Consider the following 13,464-nt stretch of genomic DNA (forward strand, 5'->3'; position numbering starts at 1 on the left):
TGCAACTACAGCTAACTGTGCTTGGAGGCAGCATCATTAGTTCTTGTATGTTGCTTCCAAAATACCATTTGCAGCTGCAGAAAAAGCTTTTGATCTTTGACACAGTTTAAAAACAGTGGAATATCAACAACCATTTTAATCAATCTGCTGCTAAAAGAAGCATTTCCATCATTCAGTTGTTCACTCATAGCCCAGAGCCACCTCCTTTCTTGTGTCAGCACAAGCATTCACATGTGGTGAATTGAAACAGCAAGTGATCCAAGTTTACGAACAATAACAAGAAGTTAATTCAATCAAATTCACTGTGAGGCCATATGTATTTGTGCTGGCACATGGGAAGAAAGGTAGAAGGCTGCATCAATCTCTTCAATGGAAATGCAATTGCTAGGGTTAAACAGCAGTGTAAATCACACTGATGGAGATTCCTATTGCACACTCACTCTCAGTATTGGTATACTACTACGTGAAGCAGAAAAAAAAAAATCCCACAAGAACAGTTTAGCAAAATAAAAAGTGAAAACACTTTGCAAGATTCTTGTATCACTGCTTTTAACCTGCACTAGCACAGTACTATTGTTAGCACAACTATTTACTGGAGGTAAACAAGAACACATTTTTATTTTATACTGTTATCCTGTTCTAGGGTGGATACAGCTTTTAGATATGTCTGATCTTTTTCCATAGCTTTTTCCTTTTTCTATTCTAATTACTTGCCTACAGATTACGTAAACGTAGGCTAACATACGCGTGAGAACATCTAAAGATGCACCCACCTCAACAAAAGCCAACATCATCAACAAAATGCCATTTGGCCATCTATATTACAAAGCCATTCCTGGTTTTGTTTTTCCTCTACAGTCTCTCTTTTGCTCCTATCGTTACAAAGCTACTCAACTCTCTAGCCAAAACCATATCTCAAAACCACCCCAATAGGCTTCCCTTATTCAGGCAGCACAATAAATGGCAGAAGTACACAAGACCAAAGTACTGTTGGCCATTGTGTCAAGCAGCATCTAGAATCCAAAGCTGCACAGGTTTTCTACACATACTCTACAGAGAAGATATTATTACCCAAAGCAAGTGATTCTGTGATTCAAAACAGATCATGATTGTTAACTAGCGTGGCTCTGACTCCTGACATCAGTAGAGCAGTGGACCTGTATGGACACCAAACAGAAAAAACTGTGGCCATCAACTGAAATAGTAAAAGAATTTTATCGTATCAGTAAGCCCAATACCATTTAAGTTACAGTAAAGCCCACCCCCAACATGTTTAACAGCAACCATGAAATCAGCTGGCATTCATTAGAGTGATAAGACTACATGAAACGATGGAAAGCAACACGTTGCCAGAGCGCCCACCCAAAATGGCCGATTGCAGAAGCTGAGCAGCATGTTGGAACAACGAAGCCACATGAATTGTTCCCACCACTAATGAAACACAAGCAGTCCAATAAATCACCACAAATATTAATTTCCAGAGGGTTCTCTTCTGCATGGTATAGTAACACACATGAAGTTTTGGGATACCAGAAGAAAAAAAGGCTTGTCTCAGACTAAGCCACACAACTTGCTGGTATCTGTAAGCACAGGCAAGCCTTAAATGTAATCAGACAAGTGATTTTCTACTTTGAGAAGGTGCTACTAATGGTCTGTCACAAGAACCGGGACTAAACAAAGATGGGACTAGAAAAGGTTCAGACAGAAACAATAAAGCAAGCAATTTCTGATGCATTATGTGGAAAGATTTGATCAAACCCCATACCACTTATTTCTTCAAACACTTGTAGTCTGCTCTGCCAGTTGAAAAAAACAAAACAAAACCACAACCCCATTACTGTTTTTCATATGGCTTTAGTAGTATATGAAAATTTGTAGACAAGTATATCATTCTATGAATCTTTTTTAATAGAAGTTCAAAATATAGAGGATGCAATGAAATCTTCCCGGTTGTACATGCTTTAATTCGACTTTGTAAAATGACATGTCTTTGTGCATTCAGTATTCTGCACTGTGATTATTAGACTACAAACTGCTTATAGCTCTATGTGGTAGCATGGAACACTCCATCATCCTGGCATCCCACAGGAAAAAATTGCAGCAACAGACTCTTCTCCAGCTGATTCTCCAAAAGCTGCCATAATATCTTCTGTTGTGAGCACCAGAGTAATTTAGTAGACTTGGCAGACGTTCACAGAAGTGCCTGGGTTCTTAATGCATCTGATGTTGAACCCCAGAAGGAAAGAAAAAAGAAAGAAGGAAAATAAGGGAAAAAAAGACAGAATCCCCCTAAAGACTACAAGGCAAGTAACTTGCCAAATAAGGAGGATGGGAAGACAGAGATCCCTCTCCTCTTCTAAATCCAGATTTTCTTCTTCTAACAGCATCACTGATTGTTTCATTGTATTAAAAAGAAAATCATTACTAACACATAATGAGCAAACTTTTGAAGCACTTGGCAAACCACCCTAAGCCTTATGCATGGGTCTCCTAAAAGGGAGCCGTGAAAGATTATGCAGGAAACACAGCGAGAATTGTGAGGCAACATATTCAAAGGTGGTAAGTACTTCTCTCTATTGTTAGAAAAGTTTTTCCCTACCTGAATCTCAATTTCAACAAGAAATTCAAAACAATTAAAACTTTAATAAAGCATTTGTTTCTAAAGGGCTGTTCAGTTCTGAATTATAGTAAAGACTAATGAGAAGGAGAATTAATTATTTTTTTCTCAAGACTTTACAATGGAATTCAAAATAGATACTGCTGGTCAAAGAAACACGCACCCCAAAATAAACAAAACTATCTGTTTACAGGAAGGAACACTCTACACTTCCATTATGATCTTGTTTTCTCTGGAAAATTAGGTTTCTCACAGTATGCATGTATCCCTTCATAAAAGCAAGAAAATTTCAGAAACTTCAACAATGTCAAATAGTTTAAAAAAATATTACACGAATTCACTAAAATAGTTATATCACCTTCCACAGAAATAATCTTTTTCAGAGAAAAGCACTATATCATTACCTGACCCCAGATTCTGTTTCCTGTGCTATACTTAGCTTTTCATGAAACTCATTGAAATAAGATTTATTCTTAGGACAAAACAGAACAAATTATTAACACTGACAGCCTGCAAAAACTGTTTAGCTTTCTACCAGCGTATACTTTTACAGCAAGATGGATCACTGCAGCTACAAATGGTGAAACATGAAAGAATAGCTGTTCCATGTGAAGCAAAGTGACACACTAAAAAATAATTTTTCCAGGAAACAATAAACCATCAAGAAAGGTTAACTGATGTTAGCACTTAATATGAAAGGTATACTAATGTCATCACCTAAAAACCTGCCTCAGCTGATGCAATAGCCTCTCAAGTGATCTTCAGCTTTCCTTTAAAGGTACTCAAACCATAACAAATGTAATAACTAAATTGAAACTAGAGGTTTTTGTGGTTATAGAGCTTTCTCTTCTGTTCTTATTAACTACTAAGGGACATGAACACTGTTGCAAAGGCAGGTAGCTCATTTGGACTCTTTGCAGATGAACTGCAGTACCAGGGCACTGCAATACATTTGTGACCAATACTCCTCAGTGGGACGTTATTTTGAACTATACATTCAACATCCCATGCCTAGAAATCAGAAAGTACTAAGTATCAGACCAAAGCCATGTTGGAAGGACAGGGGTATATACCCCTAAACCAGGAACAAAGCTGACTTTTCCTGGAGAGAAATTAGAAGGCCTGACAAAAGATCCTCCTTACAACCAGCTTAGCAGCATTCTTCCATCCAGATCGTACTCTCAGAGAATTGCTTTAGTGGATCCAGATCCCTCAGCTACTTACCTTCACCACAGTGAATATTTCTGTACAATAGTTTGCTCTACACAGACACTCATGAAGATACTTATGATCTATTTACTGTAGTTCTGCTTCTTCCATGAGAAAGGCAGGAAAAAATGACTGAAGAGTTTCTTGACATCCGTGTGAAAACACAACAATATTTTCTGCTATTGTACTTCAGTCTCCTTTCTCCTGCTGCCACAGGCCATGAAAACATACTTGGAAATTAACACTTCCAGACAGCCCTTTTATACAATTTCTAGTAGTCAGCAATACTGTGTCTTGTACTGTCAATACAAAAATACTTTTACATTAGGTTTTAATCTTCTCAATGCTCTAAATGTAGGTTCAAAGCACATTTTTTCACTTTACAGTTGTGGAAAATGTTGTTTACATACTCAAAAGAGAAAGCAGTATGATTGCTCTGTGCTAGTCTCAGGTAAGGGGTATATAGCCAAGAATGAATAAATTGCAAGCTGAAAGAATATATATTTGGAGGGGGGGCGGGGGGGAGATTCTATAGATTATATATAAATATGTGTGTGTAAATATATATACATATATATGCATGTAAAAGGAAGCTGAGATATCTGCTGTAAATCAGAAAACAACGAAGTTCTGGCATATTATAAAATGTTGAAGCCTCCATTGACACAAGTTCCAGTAAATTCTATTATTGTGCCAGACTGCTTTTTAAATTCTTTTGAAAACATTTGTAATTTTAGGCCTATCCATTTGCAGTGGTTGGCACAGTTTCACACACTGGCAACCTAGTGGTATCCCAGCCACCTGGGAGCATTCGGGCAAAGGGCTGGCAAGCAAATGTGCGGCTGTCATGTATGACAAGGGAGCCTGGCAGGTTCGGACATGGTGATACAGAGGCTGCAGTGAGCGAAGTGGGAAGGTGTTCAACTGCTGTTTCAGAAAGCAAGCGTAGGGCAATTCCAGTTCTCGTATAGACCCTCCAAACCCGTGAAATCGTCACTACATGATATTAGCCAGTGTCAGAACGTTCTCAAAACACTTTGCAATGCTGAAGGGAAATGCACCGATTGCTGAGTTATTGCAATCCCTTCTTTCTGTATGAACGTTCTTTCTGTTACAAAAGGTGATGCTAACATTTTAAGACATTCTGGTCTTCTAAAGCAGCAGGGAGAGCGCTATAATATACAGTCTGAAAAAATAAAAATAAAAAGAGGAACATCCAGAAGCACAGGGAAAGGTAAAGTGAACAACAAGATTTACAAATACAAACAAAACCAGGTGCTGTGAAAGAGCCTTAGAATATATAGGATAATAGTGAGAATACGAAGAAATCCCTATATAATGACATTTCAAGATATTTCTGTCTAAGTCTTTTGGACTTACAGATGTCTATTTATATTTAGATATTTCAGTCTTTTAGAATTAGAAAATGATAATTTCAATATATTTCAATATACCAAGTATGGACTATTGGATCCCTAATAGTTTTAAAGTTGTAACACCTATGGAGAGCACAAAGTATGTAACAGAAAAAACAAGCCACTTACCTAGAAGGGATTAGTAAGAAAATTCTAAGTTCTTCAACAGCGTGGCTCAAAAAGGACAAGCACTCATCATCTACACACATAAACCCTAGGAAAATTTAGTAAGACTATTTACAATGTTTACTTTTTGTCCATCTAAAATGGACAAAAAATAATATGCTAAAATAACACACTCCTTTTCCATGTTTTAACTTGATTATTTTCTCACCATTATTATTTTAAGCTGTTACACAGAAGCTTTTTCTTCACTAAATAAGAAAAGAGATAACCCTTCAAAAGTTCAGAAAACCAAAACTTTCTTATATAATGTTAAAAAAAGAAAAGTGTAAAGGAAGGCATCCTAAATACTGCACATTTTAAAACTGGATTTCATGAGATACTGAAATGCTCTTCTAAATATAAAAGCCAGTCATAGGTTCTAAAGCTTTCAAAAAACCCAAACAAGCAGAAACAAAAATAAACAAAAAAACCCAGGCAACACATAGAACACAAACCAAACCAAATAACTGTTTCTTTTACTGTAACAGTAGTTAGTAATTAACCTCAAGATTAGCTCAGGCTTTAAGAGCACTTACCACCATTTTTCTTCTCAAAATGAGTTGACACAAATGCTTATTTTTGCTGATGATAAACGCCCATCAACAAGGTGTTTCTCGTACATAGACCAATTTCTGTACTTCCCAGCAATTAATACAATTTCTGTTTCACAGCCACCACATATATTCATTAGAGAAAATGGCTGGTTAATATAACTTACTGGTCAATGAGATACTGCTTTTAACACTCAGGCATTTAATTTCCTTTTTAGATTCTTTTTATCCAGGTTTTCAGAAGTATTGAGCAATAAGGAATGATGGAATCACTGACAAATGACACATTTTAGGATGTGGTTTTATTTTCTAAGAAACCAAACTGTAGGCCTGAAAGGAAGAGAGGATTCTCTTCAGGCTCAAACCTCCCTATTTTATCTTCATTCCTTTTCTCAAAAGTATTTTGCCTTCTTCTGCTGCACCCTGCAGAAAATTAAGCCATAAATCCTGAATTTATTGGATATAAGTAGAAGGGTATGTGGAATTGCAAATGTATTTCTATGAGCAACACAGATTTCAGACTGAAGCTGTCACAGCAGAATGGGAAGAGGAGCAGGCTCTCTTCTGTGCCCGGAGAAACACAGTTCTGTAACTTTCTGGTATTAGAGAAGTCAGTAGGATTACTCTATTTACTACCAAACACCTAGTATCTCAGTTCTGACAGCTATTTCATACTCTTACCTTAGCTGTCAGTTTTACATGACCAAAACAGTCAAACACTGAGGGGTGCTTCAGAAGTACTCCCCTGAGTCCTTCAGAGGCCTCTGTGCAAACTAAAGAGTTCCCCCCACCCATTACTTCACTCTTTTCTTCAAGAAAGCAGAAAACTATATAATCCAATTCCAAAGTAATATAGCACAGTAGGTTTATTTGCCTAGCTTTTGAACTTCCTAAATATTTATGCTACTAAAAAATTTTAATTACACTGGAAAAGGAATGTGGATAGAAGATACATAAATATAAATAAAATCAAACATTAAAACTAGAAATGAAGACAAGTATCTATCCATTCACATCATTAAAAAAGTAATCACCTTATGCTGTTCTATAAATTTGTTTTTCTTCCTTTTTGTTTAATTTTTGATGTAAATTAGTTTCCTTCTGAAGATTCTGAGCAAAAGTCAGTTTATAATATGAAATTACTCTGCATCCCCAGGCTAGTCCCCAGTTTTAAGATATAGATGTCATCATGAAATACAGTATGTGCCTTTCAAAGCAATCCAAGACTTCAAAAATTTATCAAAAGCTGAACAAACTACAGTCAGTCAGTGAAAGCTTTTATTTCCCATGGAAGAAATATTTGAGTAGGTCAGTGTCTGAATCACAGGAGAATTAAACTATGAATGTATACATACAAGGAGGATTTATAAACATACAAGTACACCACTCTAGGAAAAACATTTAAGAGAAATAAGGTACAATTCCTGAAAGATTACTATAGCAAAACTTCTTTCAGCTCCATCATCTGAAGAGGAGGCCCAGAAATTGTTCATTAGTACTAAATAGGACACTGCAAAAACCCCAACCATTTTATCCCTCCACAGAAGATGCAGAACAAGTGACAGAACATACATTTGAGTGTATCAGGTTGTCTTCTGAAATAAAGCCAGTTGATCCCTAGATGTATATGCAGCAGGTCTGAATGACATTCAAATAAAATGCTTTGCTAATAAAAAACATTCCACAAATCTTAATAATGAAATCTCTTAAGGCAACAGCCAATCAATCCTTTTTAACAAACAGAAACACACATCCTTTTTGAAATAGGTACAACCACACCAGTATTAAAACACAGTAAATAGTGTTCCTTGATTGCAAAAAGCAAAAAGGCAAATTGAAGTGGCAGAGAGTAGAGTATGAGCTGCTTCATAATAGAATACCAGGAAGGCAATGTCAGGCACACAGAGCAACATATGCATGTTAAATTATTTCTGTAACACAATCAGTAAGATGGAATACAGAAAACAGCTACGAACAACTGCACTGACAGACCATAAATTTAAATTTAAAAAAACGAACAAACAAACAAGCAAAAAAAACCACCAAGCCCCTACCTCCCCACCCAGGACAGGAATTTCCTTCCACAATATGATCTTGAGCATAAAGAGCAGGGCTCTGCTCACAGCTCCTTAGTACCATAAGCAAATCTGTATTAATTAATTAGAAATACAGACATACTCCCAAATGTATAGTTTTTGTTTCTTTAAAAAACAGCACTACTGCTTGTAAGATTAGATAAAAGCAGCATGACCTGGTAGCACCACTGAGCAGGAGAACAGAAGTCTATACTCCAGCATTCCTGAGCAGCTCAGTTCTTTCTCAGAATAGGCAAAAATTACTACTGACATATAATCTTTAATCTGGAGAGCCTGTATGTTTATTAATGTAGAGATGTAGTAATGCACCACAGTAAGGAAAACATAACTTCTTGTTGTCCAGGACAATGTTTCAGCACTAAGCAATCAGAATTTGAGCACGAGCACAGAGCTAAATCCATATTCACCTTTGACAATCAATCCAAAATAATAAATTAGCAAGGAAGCATGTTTAGAATCATAAATGCAAAACAAAAAAAAGCCTGCTAAAAATGATCCAACATTAGAAGAAATCTGCAGGAATGCCGATCCGGGGACAAGGATGTATAAGGACAGTACAAAACGTCATTAATTTCACAGTAGTTAACACAATATGCAAGTTTATGCATCACACAGAGATCACCAGTACATAAAAAATGTTGTTGCTGAACTCGCATATGTATTTAAAAAAAAAAACAACAAAAAACCAAAAAACCCACAAAAGTAGTATTGAGTACTTCTAACTGAAACTTAGATTGCCTTTGCATCGCAAGTCTGAGCCTGATTCTCTGCTTTTTCTCCAAATGATCACACCTCTAAAGTGGTTTTAAATTGCTATCACATCAAGAGACAAATTATTTTAGAAGGTTAGAAGTCATCCTGTCACCTTGTAATTCCTTTAATTACAACACTGTGTAGGAAAATAGAATCTGAAATAGCTACATAAGATACCCCTGTTAGAAAAGTTCTTAGATATTCTCTTCATAGTACATACAAAGACAAATTTAAAAGAGAAGTAAAGTTCTGACTATTACTCACAGGTTGGGCTTTATAGGGCAGCACTGCTTCCCATTACATCCTGTTCTAAACAGTTACTGGGTACCTTCTAGGATGCTGCCAGACAACAGGTGAAACAGCTACTCAATTACTTCATTCATGGAAGCTAAGTATGAGTAAAGGCTTGAGGAAGAGTTTCACAATTGTCTGGAAATAAATAGAAGCCTGGCAGGCCTTTGCCTAGCAAAGATTTATTTACCTCTTGCACTTGCAGAACATTCAGCTACTCACTACTAAGAAACAAGCAGCTATGATGCAAGATTTATACAGCAATAACGAGATGATTTGTTACCATGATTCTGATTATTCTGTAATGAAAGTCTAATGAAACTAATAAAGCTTTATCACAACCTGCAGGGATCTTACCAGAAGCCAGACAGAATATCTGAATTAGGTTGCAGGAGGTCTTCAGAGAGTCAAGAGAGGAGCAGGTGCTAAACAAAGACTTGGTAACATAGAAGCAAGGATATATTAACGACAGGCTGCAATTGCAGTTAAGCAGAAAACTGTATTTATGCCACTGTCTTTTGGTTCCGGCTATCTTGACTTGAGTTGCTAGGAATATCTCCCACACGTAAGTTTCCAAAAGGAATTGAGAAGTTTTAGATTAATTTGACACAACTCATCTGTATTGTTGGCTTTGGATAATATTCTTTCTTCTCAAGAGTTTGAAATTAACAGGCAAGACAGTTTAAGATTTTTAATTCCTATTAAATAATCACATTTATTACATTGGTATTAATGAAGGAGTGAATCTGATGTCTTTAATTTGCCCGTAATTTCTGTTCTTCACCACATATTTTCTATTAATCTGTTCTGGATTCTGTCTACCTGAGCACCACAGACCATCCTTTTCAACTACTGCAAAGTCAGTAACATATAAAGAACAGTACTACAAATATGCTTTTCATTATCCAATCATTAAAAGCTGTTATTTAGCATTCAAGCATTCTCAAGATGATACCATAGAGTGTTTTCTGAGAGATTCAAACCAATTTCATAACAACACTACGTTTCTTTTGCTCTCTTACACTTCACATTTCTTACTGTGAACCAGAACGCTTCCTGTTTTCAGGTCTACAGACAGTCAACAGCTTACTTGTAACTCTTGAAACAACTGTGAATGTCCACTACTGTTAAAAACTTACTTCACAAAGGGAAGATTAGTGTTTATGAACCCATACAAAATTAGTGCTAATACAATTCCTGGATTCCTCCCTTACAAAATTCACACTGGTTTCTAAGGAAGCCCATCAAGCCACTCTCTTGTAAGCCTGGAAAACCAGCTGATGGTCCCCTAGCTTCCTTCAAGCTCTGCAACGTGGTACTGCCTTCACCCATTCTGCTCCCCTCTTGCAGGGCCACAGGAGTTGCAGTACTAATGCAACAAGCTGGTTGCTTCCCTAGAACACAGTCCTTATAACACACCTTCTACTCTTCAAGCTGCTACAACACCAGCTTAGTCATTTATGGCTCTGATCTACTAACAAACACTTCTCACTTCAAATTTCAGTTGGTATCACCAGCAGAGGAAGACAACATATCCAACCAGGATGTTTGCTCACAACTGAAGTTCCCAAATAAGCTTACAATGGCTAACAAACACACTTAGTGTCTGTCGTGCTGATGAACCATGTGAAAGCTATCCAAAAAAGTCACTCTACAAAGCTGTAAGCAAAAAGTTTTTAGTAATAATAGCTGTATTTCTTTCTTCTGCATGCTGCTGAGCCATGCTGTTTAAAGACACAGGTATTATGACATGCTTAGTAGAAAGCAACTGGGAATCAATCATCTTAAATTTGTTAACCATCCCTTGTGACTTGTCTCAATGAAGCGGCGGTAATGAGCTACATGCATTTAGATATTGAGATTACTAATAATAATTTTCAATAAAAATAGATTGATGAAAATCTACGATTCAGTGAAATACTCATTCTCATCTGCATTAACAGAAAGCAGTTGCAACATTTTAACCCATGTTGAACAAAGCACTGCCTGAAGTTATCGAAGTAGTTATCTATGTATCTAAAGAAATGAAGCAATCCTTAGTTTAAGTAAGAACAGCCAGGTGCTCTCCTGGACAGGGAAGATCATATTTCAGGATAAAACACTGAATTCATCTAGACTCTGAAAAACATTTTGAAGTGGAAAATCACCTATAAGAGTTAATATCCTCTGTGCAGAAAGAAAATCTAGAAGGGTATTGTAAGAATCTTGAAGCACAGTCTTTAAAAGCCATCCTCTGATGACAGCAGCTCAAGGGAAACGCTGCCTTACACGTGAGTTCCTTAGAAAGACTTCTGAATTGCATCTGTCCAACAGATGCAAATTGGATGTACGCAAAGACTGAAGGCTTAGCTGCTGCTTTGTCAGTAAGTCCACTTCTGATGTAACAGTGTAAGTAGTCCAAGCACGGTTCCCTTCATTTCGTCACCTGTATCTTTCATAGACCTTTTTAACAGCAAGTCTGGGGTGTTTTGTTATTGGGTTTTGTGGTTTGGTTGGTTGGGCAGGGCTTTTATTTCAGTATAGCTTAAATAAACATTAACTCTGAGCCTAATCAACAAGCTTGCAAAGTCAGAGCATTGGGTACCTTGCTAAATACCTCACTTGTGTAGCCTGTTTTCTGCTGTATCCTAAGAGCAACAGAATGGGCCCTATTTCACCTACACTAGCCAGACAGAATTGGTGCAGCAACCAGTAGTAAGCAGGAAAGCTCTCTGTAAGAACATTGTCACAGTCACTTATTAATGCATTGTGTGCTGCTCCCAGAAACAGTCTTTAGCAAGGCTGAAAAAACATCAGTGACCTAAAACCACATAATTTAAAAACACCTTTAAAGTTTAAGTAATATAATTTATATTTAAAATTGTTTAATGATTAAATACTTATTAAGCAAATAATTAAAAAATCATTAAAAATGTTTGTACTGCATTCCACAGTGTCTGTCCCTAGCCCAAAGATTGCTAGTTTCTTACCGCTTTGAGTTTATCCTATCTTCATTTAAGAATAATACTATCTCAAAGAAGATGAAAGATGAAAACAACCGGACCACATATTAGTGCATTTCCCATAGATGATTTGGGTTAGTTTTTCTTGTTTGTTTGGGGGTTTTTTTTGGTTGGTTGGTTTTGTTTGTTTTGCAGTGGCACAATAGCTTCCCTGTAGCCCCATCTGCCATAGAGGAATATTGGTTGCTAGGCAGTGAGTTGCCAATCTCAAGCCTTTACCAGAAATGCTCATCTCAAAAATACACTAGGTCAAGCAGTAGTCACTTGCCCACTAAGTAACTGTTAAGAATAAGCCAAAAGCAGCTCAAGCACAGACCAAGCCCAGAAAAGTCACAACACCCTGCACTGGTAAGTCGCTGCAAGGCATATTGCTGCCTACTAGTAATGGCAAAAACATATTTACCAGACTACACCATATCGTGAGTACTGGGTCCAGTTCTGGCCTCTGCCTCAAGAGGATACAGTGGTGGGAGACATGGGCAACTAAACTGATCCAAAGGGATGGAACACAGTTGCTTTTACAAGGGATGGCTGAAAGGCTAGATCTCTTCCATCTGGAAAGGAAAAGGCTGAAAGGGATATAAAGTGAACATTTTCAAAATCACGAAGGTGACATATCCATCTGAAAACAGAACTGTTATTTGTATAATCCTGCACTACCAAAATACACAGTAAAGGGAACAGGCAGAGAGCATCTAATATCCCTAATATATCAAGTGGATGCAGGAGGACTAGGGAGAATGGATAACCAGAAGTGACTAGGCTCACACAATCACCCTAAACAGTATTAGTCTAAAATGCCACTGTTGGAGATCAAATATTGGCCTACGTGGACCAATGCACCCAGCAGGTCAGTTCTATTCTTAACAATTCAAGCCGTATGAGAAAAAAAGAGAGATGTCCTTGGGCTAAATATATTGTTCATTTGCCACCAGGTCAACTCCAGATACTTCTTCCCTGTGGGATGATTCTGCTCTCTCATCAAATCATGGATGTGCCCCTGTCTTATAACAGAGTGGTACAACAAAGGCAGAAGCAGGCTGCTACTGCTGCCAGAAAAATTAATATAGCCCGTAGCCAAACCCAAATTTCTTGACAGCAAAAAACCTGCAGGCTAGATTAACTGCATGCTCTGGAGTAGCTGATGAACTGTTGGTGGGCACCACTGAATCTGTAGACCACTTGAACAGGTTTATCCTGCGTAAGGGCAGAGATCTGGAACTACACGTGTCGGAAAACACATCATTCTGAAGCGGCACTTAATTCAAAGGTAGATTAGACAACTTCCCAAGGACCAACTAACAGAATTGCCTTGGGTATGCTGGAGTTAATGCTGATAAACCGTGAAAGCCTTGTTAATGAAGG

The sequence above is a fragment of the Haliaeetus leucocephalus genome, unplaced genomic scaffold (genome assembly GCF_000737465.1).
Source record: "Haliaeetus leucocephalus isolate CR32 unplaced genomic scaffold, Haliaeetus_leucocephalus-4.0 Scaffold340, whole genome shotgun sequence".
Lineage (NCBI taxonomy): Eukaryota > Metazoa > Chordata > Aves > Accipitriformes > Accipitridae > Haliaeetus > Haliaeetus leucocephalus.